A 15,581-nucleotide genomic window follows, 5' to 3' on the forward strand; every position below is an offset into this window, starting at 1 on the left:
AGCTGTTCCAAAAGCTTCTTTTATCAGGTTTTGTTCTTGATAATGAAGGCATGTTTAGATAACAATGTGGTGTAGTGTGTAGGGAGAGCAGAAATGTAGAATGGAGAAAAGCATTTGCAAGATTTTCATTTTGGAAAATATGCAGGTTTCAAAATAAGTACTGATAAATCAAAGATATCAACAAAAATATGGATATTTTAAAGAAATTTTGAGACTGTTAAGAAGATGAGACATGTAGAAATAAATAACATTGCTAAAAAAATCAACAATTATTTGAAAATAATTATATAAAGGTATGGAAGAAAGGGAGATCTAATGAGGTGTAGTGATTTGAGCCTTGGACTAGGACTCTGGAGATCAAGGTTTTAATCCCAACTGAGCCATAGAAACTCACTCAGTGTCCTTGGACAAATCACATGCTTTCAGACTCAGAGGAAGGCAATGGCAAACCTCCTCTGAACAAAACTTGACAAGAAAACGCCATGATAGGTTTGCGTTAGGGTCGCCAGAAGTCAGAAATGACTCGAAGGCACACAACAACAACAATGGGGAGATATTAGTGAAGACTTAATTAGATGGAAATACATAACTTTATCACTACTGGGGGAAATATCAGTTATCAAAATGAATGCCCTGTCAAGATTAATGTATCTATCTTAAACTATACCAATGATCCTTTCAAGTGTTATATTTATTAAACGGGAAAAAGAAATAGCTAAATATATCTGGGCATGTAAAAAACAAAACAAAAATGAAGTGGAAAATTTTAACTGAATCTGCATGTTTTCTGTTTTGGTGGCCAAATGTATAAATCTATGCTTTTTTTAGCTTGCTGGGTGGAACAGGTGATGAGACCGGCTTAGCTACTCCCCCCCCCTTCCTTTGTTTTGCTGTTCACACATATTCAACCAGGGATTGGTGCTCTGAAAGGTGGGGGGATATGGGGGTCCCCACCAGCAATGGCAGTGTCTCTTTAGAATGCTGGGGAAATTGGCTCAAAAGGAGGTCTGTGAGAGGAGTTGGGGATCTTTTCACCTACGTATACCAGAACTAACTGCAGAAACACTCTAATTTTAGTAAATAGGAGGGTGTTATTTAGACATGTGCAAAGGCGCACACAAAACCAATACAACCTTAGGCCTTGTCACTTACAGAGAATTCGGTGCTTGATCTGAATTGATGAATCGGTGCAAATAGTTCCTGGTTCCCACTATGTTTGCGCCAATTGTACCAATTCGGATCAGGCACCTTGGCCTCTTCTAGCCCTGACTGTCCCAGGCCCAGCCTCATTACTGGTTTCTTCTGGCCTCCTTTGGCCTCTAACCAGCTTCCCCAGATTCCCTGTGGCCTCCTTCCATTCCCTGTGGTTGGGCAAGCTTCCCCGGATTCTGTGCGACCTCTTTCCCAGCTTCCCTGTACTTCTTCCATTCTCTGCACCCGGGGAAGACAGGAAGGAGCTTGCAGGAAGGCTGAAGAGAAGCCGGTGGTCCAGGTATGGAGAGGCAGGGAGGCCGGTGATGGGGAGATGGCTGGGGCCTTTGCAGCAGCCCCTATGTCACTGAATTGAATCCACCCCGCCTAGTTCCCACTTTGGCCGGGGCGGATTCGAATCCACCTGTGGTTCCCACTAGGATGAATCGATTTATTTGAGAATAAATCGATTTATCCCAAAAAACAAGCCATTTTACCAGCATCTTTTTGACGTGGATTAAATGAGTAAAAACCATGGCTCCCCTTTTCCAAATCGCTTCAGCAATTTGAATTAAGTGGGAACCATAGTGGTTTAAACCAGATCATTTCAAATCATAATCTGGTTTAAACCATAGTCAGAACAACCCCTTAAGAACCATACAAAGTAAAAAGGGAAAAAAAGGTGTAAAAAGTTGAATAGGGAGAAATTGGGAACTAGGGAGGGTAATAATTACTACTCCTGAAGACAGGTCAACAAAAGATGGAGAGTGGCTTGGACAGCATCTGAGAGCAATACAGAAAAACTCATATTCAGCACAGGGAGGTAGGGCAATCTTCCAAGATTCTGGGGTTAGCTGCTGTTTGCCTTGCCTGTTGTAGGCAGGCACACATCACTACATTAGGATCACTAGTGTAGAATCCCCGTCTTTCCCTGTTCATATATATATATATTTGCAATAGAAAGTCTTGTGTTTCTCTTTACCATCCTTCCAATGTGGATACTGATGAAAACTTTACAATTTGATAGATAATGAAGAGGAAAAATGGGGCTGGGCAGGCATAAATAAGACTTTGCAAAAAAGGAATTTCTTTGTCAAAAGATTTGTTAACTGAGGTATACCTGTATGTTTCTTGCTCAACAGCCAAAAAGGCATACCAATATGTGCAAGTGAATGACAGCCTTCACTCTTTCTGGTGTGTGGTTTTTTGATGTTGTTATTGTTGTTGTCATTGCTAGTTGTTCTGCTGCTGTATTTCCTGGTTTTTATCATTTATCCCTTCAAATGTAGAAACTAATCTTTCATGTTTGCAATTATCCAATTAATATGCTATCATCCCTTTATTATCCTTCTTGTGTATTAGAATCTAATCAAATGCTGTCATTAAACCTTTTCCTGTGATCTTTTCCTGTGGGCCCATTACTAGGTAGATGAGGTTTTATATCCAGGTTAGATATCTCCTCCTTTCATGGAAGTGCACAAAATCATTCAGAATCTTAAACAGATTTTTTTTTAAAGTCCCAGGTGGCAAAAGCTGATTTTACAGGCCCATTCTTCCCTTTGAGAAAGAGTTTCCAATGAGAAGCAGAAAATTGCTCTTCCGAAGCTAATATCAAAAGAGTATTTTAAACTTGTGAGCATATAACTTTTCCTCCAATTACATTTTAAAATGTAATAATTAATGACTGGAAAGTAGATCCAAATTCAAAACTGCAGGACTGTGTGAAAATCCAATGGTTTGAGTTAATAGCAGAAAAATCTTTTAATGAGCAGAAGATTAAAAATGGGTTTGAATAATGTCAGGAGACCTTGCTTTAAAATAAGTAAGTATTTCACACGGACACACATAGAGACACACACACATATAGAAATATTCCCCACTTCCCCAACCAATGAAAGGTTCCAGGAGCAGCAATTTCCAGCCTTACTTTTCTTTGGTGGAAAACAGTCAGTAGAGAAGTATAGCGACATCCCAAATCCACAAAACAACAAGAAGAATTTCTTCCTGATGTTTTGCCTGCATCTGTGGCTGGCATCTTCAGAGAATGGTGGCATGGAGGTGTCCATGCTACCATTCTCTAAAGATGCCAGCCATAGATCTAGGAAAAATGTCAGGAATAAATTCTTCTAGAACATGGCCACATAGCATGTAGGCATACGCCATTCCTGCTTTTGACCATATGGGCTTTGGAAGAGAAAGAGTCATAAAGTCCTGGAAATAAATTTTAAACTCCATTGGCAACACAAAATTAAACTTCATTTGAAATCCAGGTTGCCTCTGTCCTGTGTGAGGCTACCCACTTCCTTCTTAGGTAAAGAACATTGAATTTCTCAATAAATCTTTGTGCTGCTGCATTTGGAAAACTTTAAGATACTGCTAAAACACACCAAATGCAGTCCCAATTAAAAACGTTTTACCTTTATTTGAATGGGGACTTGTGGCAATTTTGTAATATTTGGACCTTATCCTATTGACAAATAAGATGGTTTACCTCTTCCAGCTTGAATTCAGGATGCAGGATGCCCTCCCCCCACAGGTGTTATCATACCTAAAGCACTGCCTATCTAGCCAGGATGCTGCCACCCAGATGCATCCTGGGTCGAAGCCTCCCTTGGCTGGCCAATTTTTGAAGTTGGAAGCTCCCTAACTTTGATAAAGTGCTGGCTGAACAAGGCTTCGACCCGGGATGCATCCAGGTGGTGGCTTCCCAGCTAGATAGGTGGCGATTTAGATATAGGAGATTATCGCACTGTGTTCTGAGAACGTTCCTATCATCACGTGATGAGAATGTTCCTGGAACAGATATTACTGCATTAGTAAACTAGAACGTGATCAGAACGTGATCAGAACTGCATTTTACCGCACAGCGATTCCTGAAACCGTTCCGAGAACATATTCCACCAAGGCCGCCTCCGTCTCCTGATTGGCTGAAAGAATGACAGGCAGGGAGGCAGGGAAGCAGGCAGGCGAGCGACTGCAGTGAGGGAAGGGGTGTGTGTGAGAGAGAGGGGGGGGAAAGGAGGAGGGAGGGAAGGGAGGGAAGAAGGAGGGATCGGGAGGAAGGCAGGGAGAAAGAGAAATGGGGAGAGATGAGCCTTGCAAGTTACATCCCAAACCTCCTTTGCAAGGCTGGGAAGAAGGAGGAGCTCCATGCAGGTCTCTTCAAGCCGAAGGAAAGCAAGTTGCCAGGGAGGGGACTGGGCCAAGGGCAGAGCCCCAGCAGCCATAGCAGCTCTTTAAACCGGTTAGAAAAGAAGAGTCCTCTGCTGTCATCCCAATTCCCCATTTTGGCTGCTTGTCAGCCTTTTGCCTCCTGTGTGTGTGCGCATGTAATGTGTGCCTTCATAGAATCATAGAATCATAGAGTTGGAAGAGACCACAAGGGCCATCCAGTCCAACCCCATTCTGCCATGCAGGAAATCACAATCAAAGCATCAGATGGCCATCCAGCCTCTGCTTAAAGACCTCCAAGGAAGGAGACTCCACTACACTCTGAGGAAAGAGTGTGTTCCACTGTCGAACAGCCCTTACTCTCAGGAAGTTCCTCCTAATATTGAAGTGGGATCTCTTTTCCTGGAGCTTGCATCCATTGCTCCGGGTCCTAGTCTCTAGAGCAGCAGAAAACAAGCTTGCTCCCTCATCAATGTGACATCCCTTCAAATATTTAAACAGGGCTATCATATCACCTCTTAATCTTCTCTTCTCCAGGCTAAACATCCCCAGCTCCCTAAGTCGTTCCTTGTAGGGCATGGTTTCCAGACCTTTCACCATTTTAGTCGCCCTCCTTTGGACACGCTCCTTTTTGAATTGTGGTGCCCAGAACTGGACACAATATTCCAGGTGGGGCCTGTGAGCTTCCCTCCCCGCTTTAATTCTTGTCTGGCTCTTTGCTATGGAATTCTGGGAGTTGTTTGCTTGCTTTTGTGTGTTGCTCCAAACAGAGGAGCTTTTGTGGGTTCCTTCCTGGAGGGAAGGAGGAGAAGGTCCTGGGCATCCCTGCCATCCTTGCCTCCTGCAGGCTGCCAGCACAGGAGCCCCGCTGGACATAACACTAGAGGCCCCCGCAGAAGCAGCCAGACCCTCTCCCTCTTGCTCTCTGCTCTGGCCCCCCTGTTTCCCTCTCTCTTTCTCTCTCTTTCCCTTCTTTCCTCTTCTCTCACTTGTCCCAACTTTCCTCCCTTCCCTCCCTCCTTCTTTCCCCCCTCACACACACACACCTTCCCTCACTGCAGTCGCTCGCCTGCCTGCCTCCCTCCCTGCCTGTCATTCTTTCAGCCAATCAGGAGATGGAGGAATGAGAGAACGGATTTGAGAACAGATAAGAATATCGCACACACCTCTGTTGGAATGTTCTCATCACGTTTCAGCTCTCTGGGAACACATTCATATCTGTACCCTCCTGGAACACATTTGGAACACATTTAAACGTTCTGAGAACCCGATTGGAACACATACGTGCGGTATACTCAAATGCGTTCCGTTCTCATCACGTGATGAGAACGGTCTCAGAACGCAGTGCGATAATCTCCATAATAACATCCAGCGGCATTCCAGATCCTGAATTCTAGCCAGAAGAGATAAGCCAGCTTATTTGTTAATGTGATAAGCTCCTTTGTTTAATTTATGAGTATATAAGTACATCAGAAGCGAGAAACAATATTTCCTTAGGTAGATTTTGGTAGATGAAGCCAGAATAAAATAGATGGGCTACCTTCCTCTCTTTCCCTCTCCCTTCAATTCATACTCTTTTCTATCCCTCCTTCATTTTCTCTCTCTCTCCCCACCCCTCTCTCTGGCACCTCCTTTGCTTTCCATGTGTTACTCAAAAAGTATGTATGGGGGGGGGGGGGCTGGGGGATCCCCACCAACTGTGTCAGCATCTCCTTTAAATTTTGGAGGACTTGCTTAGTTCAAAGAGGCTTGCAAGAGGATTGGGGTAACTTGAGGATTGATTCCATCTATTTATACAAGCACTAGCTGATGGAAGACTTCAAGTTGGTTTAATAAAGAAAGTGTTTTATTTAGAAATATGCAAGAATACAATCTAACACATGATAGTAATTTAAAACAGCAACAGGACTAACCAGAACAGAAGTATGGAAATTAGATAGCAGAGGCTTAGGGTTTAAGAGGGGAGGGGGTAATATTTACCTGTCCCGAAGGGAAACCATGGAAAGTGAAATATGGCTATGATGGCATTTGATGGTGACACAGTGAGTGGAAGAAGCTCTCTGGGTACACATCTTCAGTGGGCAGAATGTGAGTGGAGACTGTGCAAAGAGGCTATGTCTGAGATTGATTTTTATATCTGATATCCTAGCCTCAGATCACAGTTCTGTGCTCAAACCACTACACCAGCTTAAGTCAAGATGATGACTATGATGATGATGATGATGGTATTAATCACCACAACTTCTTAAAGGATTGAACTCTTCCATGGGGATATAGCTACATATATAACCATGATAAGCAGCTGCACTCAGTGGCATCTCTACAGTTGGAGACACCTAGAGCCAGGATGGTGGTAGACTACTGTGGCCTCCAGAGAGCCTTTTGGGGTCCTGTGTGGCTGCAGCCATGTTGGAGCCCAAACAGAATGCACTGAAGGCAATTTTGGCTCCAGAATGTACTGCCCTCTGGAGGACTATCTGGGCTCTGGCATGGCTGCAGCCACACTGGTGCCCAAATGGAAGGTATTGCACCCCTTGAAGCCCAGGCTTCTAGAAGAGGCAGTACTACTGCCTCTGGAGGGCTGTTTGGGGTCCAGTGTGGCTGCTGGGCAAGTAACTAATGGACAGTGCCCAGCAGCTATGCCTGTCCCATAGGGTGTATACACCCTCCCACTGATGTTCACCTGGTGTAGTTTGCACTTCCCACACACCTCTAGTGATGCCACTGGCTGCACTTGCAAATTTGCAAGGCCACTGTAAATAACTCTATTGAAAGCAGTGGAGGTAGGATAACAGTAGTGCCATAAGAGAGAGTAGTGTTCAATCTAGTGATTATTTTCTATCTTTGTAAAATTGAAACATCTGTGTTCAATTTTCAAGGATTTTATTCCCCCCCTTTCCAGACTCTCCTTCTCTCCCTCCCTCCTTCTCTGTTTTTTTTTAAAAGGAATGGATCTATAGCCAGAAGATTTATTTTCATAGTGCAGCTGATTGAAGATGATTGTCTGTCTGTACACCAGACCTAATTAATTTCTGACACCAAGGTCATTTACAGTGTATAGAGAAAATAATATCTCTTAGCTGGAACACAAATAGACCAAAGATAATTGCTGAAGACAGGGACAATATATTCTGCCACCCAAACCTGTGATGAAGGCAGAGTTCAATGCCATGAAACAGAGTTATAGCTGATGATCAGCATTTCATGATTCTTCTCTTGCATTTTTATCTCTGTAAGCAGGAAGACATTCCAGCTCCAGCCACAGCTCAGTTGGAGCATGATACTCAAATACACCACACACTATGGCAGTGCCTGTTGCTTCCCATATCACTGGGGCAGTGAACTCACTGCAGATTTTAGAGGAGCAATTCAAGGTGCTGAACCGCAAGGTAGATTTAGCTCCATGAATGGGGTTGTTAAAACTACTGAAAACCTGGAGCTGATTCATTGTCTCTCTCAAATATGAGACCCAAATTTAGGACCCTTGTTGGTCACGTAGGATGGATGGAAGCCTGTTTGTATTCCTTCCTTGGTTAGTGATAGGGGATATAATGTACACAGATTTTTTTTAAAAAAATGGTTAAACACAGTTATTTAAAAAAACACAACACATCTAGAAACAACAACTTTGTCACAATGGAAAAGTTGTTTAGCTTATTATTTTGTTATTTGTGTTTTCAATTTCCTAAAATTAGATTATGTACTTTTCATCCAGTCTCATGGAATCCCTTAAAAATTCTTGTTTCCCATGAAAATTTATTTTCTTCTCTATTGCTTTTCCTACTGTTTTTTTTTTTTTTTTTTTGCTCTCTCTTTTTTTCTAACAAATTCCCTGTTCCTTTATTTTATTTCCTTCATATGACTTTTTCTATATTACTTAGATTTGGCCATATATTTTTCCAATAATCTCTGACTTGTGACACTCCAAACATCTTTGTCATGTGTCATGAATTTCCTTCCAATAGCTTTTAGTTTTTGGACATGTCCACCACATGTGGTAAAACGTTCCTAAGTTTTCTCTACATTTCCAACATTCTCTTTCCTGTTTCATATATCTTATCTAATTTATTAGGTGGAAAATACTGATGAACATCTTGAAATACTTTTCTTTTAGGCTTTGGCATGTTGTGAATTTATTTGTTTTTTGCCATGACTTCTCCCATTTTTTCCAATTTAGTTCTCGTCCTATTGTACACATTTTTTTTAAAGTTACTTTGGGGAAAACATCTCCCCAAATTCTTTAGCCAACATGGCAATTTGCAGGAGTTGTTGTCCCTGTGATTCTCCTGTAGGCTGAACCCCACCCAAAGTCCAAATACCTCTCCTCTTCTCTATAGCCCTTTCATGGCCGGTATCCATAGTTTTTTGTGGGTTTTTTTTTTTTTTTTTTGGTGGGGGGCTATGTGGCTGTGAAATGTCAGGAATAAACTCTTCCAGAACATGGCCACATAGCCTGAAAACCCCACAAATAACTATTTCAGGGTTGTGGGCAGTTCTTGGTGCACGTGGTTTTGCATGTTTTCAAACATTTGTGGATTTCTGTACAGTTTTCAGGCAAATATTGTCCCCAAATCATAATATATTTTAAAAAATGGGGGGGGGGGGAGAGTTGGGGACTTTAGATGTGGAGAGTCACTGGTAGTGAGGAGTTTCCCCAGCAGCCAAGCAGAGACAGACTGGCTGCGAAGGAGGACTGCCTTGGGAGTGACAGTTAAGATTTTCACACTTGCCTGCATCATTGCAAAAACTTCTTCCAAACAGAGCTAAAAGGGAAAACAAGCCCCTGTATGTGAAAGCCTGGAACACTGCTGAATTGCCATGTAAATGTCCCTCCTTCCTTTGCGTGCCTGAATCGCATCACAGGGAGAGGAATTCCTCTGAATGCTAAATTAGAGTTCAGAAGAATTGCTGTCCCCAGGAACGATTCAGGCACACAAAGGAGGGAGAAATGTTTATATGGCGATTCAGCAGCATTCCAGGCTTTCACATACAGGAGCTTGTTTTCCCTTTTAGCTCCGTTTGGAGGATGTTTTTGCAGCGATGCAGGCAAGTGTGAAAATCTTCTATGAAGGGGGGACCAGCTTGTGGAAGAGGAGACTGTGTCATTTGAGAGAGCCTGAGTCAGTTGAGAGTTTTGAAGAGCCAGATCAGGGTGGCTCTTACTTGCCTTGTTCTGGATGAATGTTAAGGGTGTTGTGAGAAAGACCTCCACATGATTCATAGTCCTGATGATAGGGGGGGTTATAATAACTTGTTTAAGAAGAAGTGGAACAGAACAAAAAATTGGAAAGTACATATTCAAAGTGGAAGAGATAAAGGAAACAAAGTCCCATGTGCTGTTGCACTCTCAACAAAGTGGACACTCTGAGTATTAGAAGGAAGGGCCCTTCCTCCTAGTACTCGGAGTGTCCACTTCATTGAGAGTGTTGACTGCAACTCCTGAAATGTCTGGTAATAGCTCCTGAAGAAGGCCAATCTATGACAAGGCCGAAAAGCGTTGGGTTTTTTAAGATAATAAAGTTTGTGGACCATCAACAGCATGTAGGACTTCGTTTTCTTTTATCTCTTCCACTAAGAAGTGGGAAACAAGTTAAAGTAACATAGGAGATTATCGTACATCTATTTTCACCCGAGCCGGGCACGGTCTCAAACGGGTGAAAACGGATCTTATTGCATGCCTTTTTTCCCAACTCAGCCACTTCGCATACCTGATCCAGACTCCTGGTGTACTTTTCCAACCTACGATACTTTCTCATCGTTTGGGTGAAAATAGATGTGTGATAATCTCCATAAAGTCAGTGAGGGAACATTAAGAGAAAACAATTTGTAATAAGTAAAGAGCTGTATGTAAAGTAACCACACAATTTACCTTTCAACTTTGCAAAGATGCAAACGTAAGATCTGAATGTAAATAGACTTTTATTTCTTTTATTCACTGAAGAGTGGTTTGAACTAATTTACAACCAAATCATTAATATCACTCTACAAAAGTAATAAAATATGTGTAACATAAGAATACTGGGAGCCCATTCCTAAGTCACTTAGTAAAAGGGTGTATTCAGGAAAGAACTGGGATGAGTGGCAGGATCAAAGCTTAAAGCAGGATCAAAGCTTTGATTAGGGAAGTGCAGAACACATAGCAGGACTTTCCATATAAGGTGAACAAAATGGTCACAGTTTCAACTCTACTTTGAAACTGATCTTTGTCCTTTACTACCTCATGCAATTCCCTATGACTATGACAAGTACTGAGTGAACAAGGTTTTCTTTATGGGATTACAGGTATGCATGTGTTTCCTTAGAGGAAACAGAGTATGTGGATTTAAGAAGCTTTTCCCAAGGGCTATCAGAATTAAATACATCTACCTGTATGGCAGTTCTGTAGGCATTTCTTTCACTTACTAAGGTGAGTTCACATGCATGTTCCCAAAGATATGCCTTGAGCTGTGCACCATGAATTCAAAGATGGGGAAAAATGGAAGGGAAGAGAATCTTCATTGTTGTGTGCCTTCAAGTCATTTCTGACTTATGGCAACCCTAGGGTGACCCTATCACAGACATGTCTTGACATTTGTTCACAGCCTTCCTCTGAAGCTGAGAGAGTGTGACTTATCTAAGATCATCCAATGATTTTCCATGTCTGATCACGGATCTGAACTCTGCTCCCCCAGAGCCCTCAAGCCCTACATCATGCTGGTTCTGAAGAGAATCTGACTTGGTGTTTTTTTTTTTTCCTCCAATGATGGGAAACAAAAACAAATGTTCACACTTTTGTTTGCAGTTTCACAGACCATTTGTTTAAAATAATTGGTTATGATAAATGTATTTTCTATACCTATACTATCTGTAGGATGGCAATAGGAATGGGTGGGGGGTATGCATCTTATAAGGCTCCCATGCCATCTTTCATTTTGTGCCACTAGATATTCCCAAGTCATATTTGCTACACAATAGCATTTTTGTTCTGACAACACTTAAGAAAAAACTGTTCCCTTAGTAACTGCTAGGCACATACCCTGCCTGTGTTTCCAGAATAAGTGCTGTAACTAATGCTTGGGGAATATTTGTCCCCTTGATGAAATCGTTTGCCATCAATACTGTAAATGAGCTCCTCTTGTATAAGGGGTGGGTTTTCAAATGCCGTGTTATTATTTTGATTTGGGTTGTAATTTGTTTACACGATTTGGAATATTCTCTCTTTTTATAGTTTAGAGCTGAGTAGACTAAAATTAAACAATAAATGCAAGAAGCCAGGCTAATTTCTCTTTCCCCCATTACGTTTTTGATTTATGCTTTGTTTGCAAACAGCTGCTGATGCCTCATGAAAATTTGCAAAACAGCCACCCTGTAGATAATTCTGGTAATATATTACGTGATTTCATACTAGTTCCTTCTCTCTTTCCTTCTTGTAGTTTACATAAAAGGAGGATTTTTGAAACACATTCAGCAGAGAAATATTGGTCAGAATTCTGTCAGGAACATCCACATGCTTGAGTGTCTCTTGTATGTGTGTATGTGTGTATCAAATCACCTGTCAATTTATGGTGACCCCATTAATTTCATAAGGTTTCCTTAGGCATGGGATATTCGGAGTTATTTTTGTCTGTTCCTTCCTCTGCAATATAGCCTATAGTACCTGGTATTTGTTACATATGTGGATATCCTTTTTCAAGCACTGAAGATTTGGTACTCCCTTCCTCCCTTCTTCCTTGACTTACTGTAAAGTCCGTGAAGCCACATCACATTGACATTCTGCACTTTGTGGGGAGCAGGAGGGACTAGAGCAGTGTGTGTCTACATCCCCATGACTAGATGCAAAATGATGACATCACGTTGCGGTCCACCAGGGTCTTCCAGGGGTTTCAGTGCTGACATAATCATCTTGCTTCTGGCTATAGGGACATAGTGAGATCCTTCTCTGATCCTGCCTGCTTCTCACAAAGCACATAATGGTAGCTTTGTGGTAGTTTCGTAGGTGGAGGAGGTATATCACTCAGTATAGCACATGCAGATACTTACGCTATGCTGAGGGGATGCTTGATTAAAGCCATTGCTAGCATTTTTGAATGATGATAAGCCAGAGGTTGAAATTCTGTGAATGAGAGGTCTTTTGTCTAAGTCTGCTTTGCAGATCAACAGATACTTTGTTGTATTTCTCCAACTCCAGTTTCTGACATGGAATAAGAAATTGGGATGAACCTAATTATATGGCACAGGTCCAGGCTATTTGGCAGACTGTATCTCCCTGAATGAGCCACTCCTGGCTCTGAGATCATCAGGACAGGCCTTTCTTTTAGTACCACCATCATTTCAAGCATTATTGATGGAGACACAAGAGAGGGCTTATCTGTGCCTGTCCCTAGACTCCGGAACTCCCTTCCCAGAGTGGTCAGAATGGGCCCCTCCTTTTTGTCATTCTGCCAGTAGGCTAAAAGCTTTTTGTTCAGACAGGCTATTAAAACATAATGTTTTTAGAGAAGGGGCTGGAAGTGCTGTGTTGTTTTATACAGTTTTAGGCACTTTTATCTTTTTAATTGCATTTTCTGCTTTTAATGAGAAATGTGTTTTAATACTGTAATAGTTTGATTCTATTGTAATGCTAACTTTTTGTATGTTTTCAATTGTATTATTCTTTTTAATTGTGAGCCACTTTGAGTCTAAACCTTGAGGGAAAAATGGGATATAACAATGATGGTGATGACAGCAGCAACCTTTCTTCCCACCTTGTTGAGATTGTCTCTGAAATAGGAACATGCAGACAAGGTATGAGCAGCAATAAACACTGTATTTTAACACCCCCCCCCCCCACTTTGTTTGTTCTATGGCCTAGGTAGCTGCAGGAATCACTTGGAGAATGGATGGTCAGATCCTCCCAGGCTATTGATTGATCTGCTTTTGTTTGAAAATGAGGAAGATAGCACTGGATCTCTCAAGCAGAGTAATGAAACTGGCAAAGCAGAAGCTGAATGGCAGTCGGCCCCACACCCACAACCATAGGGTCTAGCAGAGAAAGAAACAAATATAGACTTCTTGCAAAATATAAAATTAGCTTTACCTATAATTTGTCCATGGTCAAGCATGTGGCTTAATGGAGAAGAGAGAGGGAAGACAAAAATGCCTGAATTGTTAAGAGTGATGCAGGATTAGAGAGGTGGTGGCAAAGGAAACAACTAGACTAGACTACAAGCCTGCAAACTAGCAATTAGTCAATAGAAGCATGCAAAGATTGTTAACTTTAACAGTTTCCCTATGTGGGACCTCCTCAACCCTAAAAATAATGCTCTTCAACTTTTAAAAAACTTCTTATGGCTTCATGTGGTTGGCAAAGAGCAAAGATTAAACTCTTCTATTCTCTGGAGTCCCAGGGCTGTTATTTTATCGCTTTCATTTGCCCACAATGACATCTTACAATCAAATATGATTGGCTACATAATGTTGATGTCATCCTATTTGCCACGTGATCTTTTCTGTTCTTGAAGTCACCCATCTGATTAATTCAGGAAGCCAAAAGAAGAAGGAGCCAGTCTGAATACTGAATATGAACCAGCTCTATGGGATGGCTTTTTTTTGTTTCAAAATTCCTATTTTCTGCTCAAAATCTGAAATATTTAATGCAGCTCTAATTGCAAATTATTCCTATGATTGTGTCATGTAATCAGAATAAACAGTGATTCCATTTTCTCTTCTGTCGACTGGTTTAGCAATGCACTAAAAGGGAAAACCTCCTGTTTGTTTATCTCTTTGAAACATATCTATTCTGCTCCTCCATTGTAAAGAGATCCATCTTGCCCTGAGGAGCTTATTCATGAACATGAATAAAGGTTTGTATGTTCCCAGCTAAGCCAGCTAAGCCATGGAAATCCACTGGGTGACCTTGGGCAAGTCACATCCTCTCAGCTTCAGGAAAGGGCATTCTGTCCTCTGAACAAATCTTGCCAAGAAAACTCCATGGTAGTTTTGATTTAGGGTTGCCATAGTCGGAAATAACTTGGAGGCCCACAGCACACACATGTGGGTATATAATCTGAAAAACATTGTACAAAAGGGGGGGGGGGAAGGAAGAGAAGGACAAAGAAAAACAAGCATATCAGGCACCGATTCTTAGTCAGATAATAGTTGTTAGCATGTCCAGCTTGAATGGAAACATTTTAGGAACAGAAAGGCCCAATTGAAGCTAGCGTTTCTTTAGGGCTAATGAAGTGTCCTTGCTTTCCATCTCTTCCTAGTTCCAGCCTCATAGACTGCTTACTTTTAAAGAACCTAAGAGAAAAGCTCTCCGGAACTAGAAAATTAGAATCATTAGACAAGCTTAGAACCTTTATCTCATGACTCTTCCAGACAGGCAATAGCCCCAGAATTGTCAGGCTATTCTCATTCTCACTTCTCACAGAGCTTGTGCTCAGCTTCACATCTAGCCAAGGTTTATCCATCTGTTTTCTTTCTTTCTTCTTTCTGATGTGGGTGGGATTTCCTTTGTTCCTGGAAACTATAATGAGTGAAGGAAGGTCTCTGTGGTGATGGCATTGCCCCCCATTATCAACATTATCAGTGGGGGCCAGGAAAAACCAAGACACTGGGGCAGAAATGAGCATTAATCCCTGCCTGTGTTAGAAAATCCATGGAGCAGAAAACAGCATCCAGCCCTTGATTTGAAATGTTACAGCTAGCCCTGGGAATTCATAGGAACAGACTGGAAGAGAGGTTGCATCATTTAGATCATATTGGCGGGTTACAGACCGCCCATTTGGGGCGGTCTGTACCCGCCCCTTTCCCTGGTGTATTGGAACCTCAGCTGTCAGAACGGCAGATGCTGAGGCCCCGATCCGCCGCTTTTCAGGCTGTGGGGAAGTGGCCAAACGCCGCTTCCCCGCAGCCTGAAAAGGGGTGTCCTTGGGGCTTCAAGCCCCAAGGACAGCCCGCGGCAGTGGGGAGAAGGAGAAAGGGGCCGCTTGGCCCCTTTCTCCCTTGCTTCGCTGGGTGCAGCCGTCTGAAAGCTGCACCCAGCGACGCAAAGCGGCGACGCAAACCAGGAAGGAGCTCCAAAATGGAGCTCCTTCCTGGCCCGCAGAAAGGACGCACTAAGCGCCCTGGTGCGGACCGACGACGTCACATCCATGCTGCCCCGTATAGAGGCAGCGCCGTCGTGACGTTGTCATGGCGGCCCCCTTGTGGAAGGGGAGCCGCCATTTTGTACAGACTCAGTCCGTACTAGGGTTAGG

Source organism: Sceloporus occidentalis, unplaced genomic scaffold (genome assembly GCF_023333645.1).
Source record: "Sceloporus occidentalis isolate IW3139 unplaced genomic scaffold, rSceOcc1.0.p SCAF_2, whole genome shotgun sequence".
Taxonomy (NCBI): domain Eukaryota; kingdom Metazoa; phylum Chordata; class Lepidosauria; order Squamata; family Phrynosomatidae; genus Sceloporus; species Sceloporus occidentalis.